Here is a 1,874-nt window from a genome sequence, read left to right on the forward strand (position 1 = left end):
GCCTCAAACCTGTTCCTGAGATGATTCTGAAATTCAGGTGGTATGAAATCAAAGTCATATTTTGGCTCCTGTGGATTTGGTTTAATTGTCCTCAGTTTCTTCTTGAATTTGCATATGAGTAGTTGGTGGTCTGTTCCACAATCAGCTCCTGGCCTAGTTTTCACAGCTTCTCCAGTGATTTTTTCCACAGATGTAATCGATCTGATTCCTATGTATATCATTAGGGGAAATCCATGTCTATAACCTGTGTTTATGTTTCTTATAGGAACAGTACATATTTTAAAAGCAGGAAAGATATGCATCAGGACTATATGCTTTATCCATACCTATTCAATCTGTATGTTCCACAAATAATTCTAGAAGCTGGACTCTGAGTGGCTTCAGGATTGAAGAAGAATCATTGGCAACCTGTATTGAGCAGAGGACTCAACCTTTTTGCAGAAAGTAAACAGGACTTAAAGGACACATGCTGCAGAAGATCAGACTATAGCAAGTATTGAATACATCTCAACATCAAGAAATAAAAAAAATCCTTATCACTAGATGAATAGGAGGAAAAAGAAGGAAATAAAAGTAATAAATAGCTTGTTATTGTTATCGTTGTTGTTGCTAAGGGCTGTTAAGTCAACTACAACTCATAGGGACCCTGTGAAAAGCCAGTTTGAACCCTGTCCTATCCTGTGTGCCATCCTCATCATCTCTGACACTCTATAGAGACCATTGCTGAAGTCATCCTGTCAACTCATCTCTTGAAAGTCTTCCTTTTCTTTGTTGGCCTTCCATCTTTAAAAGTGTGATGTCCCTTTGCAAGGAATAGTCTCACCTAGATGCATGTTCAAAGAATGAAAGACAAAGTTTCACCATCTTTGCCTCTGAGGAGCACGCTGGTTGTACTTCTTTCAAGATATACCTATTTGTTCCTTTGGAAGCCCATGATATAATTCAGTACTCTTCTGGAGAAGTCCCACAACTCAAAGCATCAAATCTTCTTTTGTCATCCTTATTCATTGTCCAGCGTATAGATTCATAGCAGTGATTGAGAAAACTCTGATGTCAATCAGGCACACTTTACCCTTTAAACTGACATCATCACTTTTCAGCATTTTGGAGAGGTCCCTAACAGTGGACTTGCTCAATGCAGTATGTCTCCTAATTTCCTTACTGCTGGAAGCAAGAATACTGATTGTTGATTCAAGCAAGATGCAATCATTTAAAGCTTCATTTCTTTCTCTGTCTATAATAATGCTGGCTGTTGGTCCTGTGGTGAGGACTTTTGTGCTTTTTTTTTTTTTATTTAGATGTATTCTATACCTAAGTCTATAGTCCTTGATCTTCTGCAGCAAACATTTTATATCCTCCTCACTTTCAGCAAGCAAAGCTGTGTATCTGCATAATGCAGGCTATTGATGTGAATTCCACCAGTCTTTATGCAACACCCTTTATAGAGTTGTTTCACGAATTATTTTCTCAGCATACAGAATAGCTATGGAGAAATGGTACAACCTTGACACACACCCTTCCTGATTTTAAAATATGCAGTTTTCCCTGCCTCCATTTGGACAGCTTTTTTTATCTCAGTATAGATTTCATATGAGCACAATTAAGTGTTCTGGGATTCCCATTCTTCTTAGCATTTTCTATATGTTGTGTTGTTGTTATGTGCCTTCGAGTCACTTGTAACTCATAGCAACCCTATGTACAACAGCCCTAAACCCTGCTCTATCCTGTGCCAATCTCACTGCCCCTGACACACCCATCTGGGTTACACCAGTCACTGAATCAATCCGTCTCACAGAGGATCTTGCCCTTCTGTCCCGTCACTCCACCCTCCCAAGCATGATGTCTCTCTCCAATGACCTCTCCCTCCTTACAAC

General features: G+C 39.4%; 1 protein-coding gene across 1 annotated transcript in view; it reads right to left on the reverse strand.

The window, feature by feature from the left end:
• LOC102856623 overlaps positions 1 to 1,874 on the reverse strand; it is a 587,398-nt gene that overhangs the window by 393,527 nt on the left and 191,997 nt on the right. The gene's annotated exons all lie outside the window — the stretch shown is intronic.

This window comes from Elephantulus edwardii, unplaced genomic scaffold (assembly GCF_000299155.1).
Source record: "Elephantulus edwardii isolate Elephantulus edwardi_28Jun2011 unplaced genomic scaffold, EleEdw1.0 scaffold00101, whole genome shotgun sequence".
Classification (NCBI taxonomy): Eukaryota; Metazoa; Chordata; class Mammalia; order Macroscelidea; family Macroscelididae; genus Elephantulus; species Elephantulus edwardii.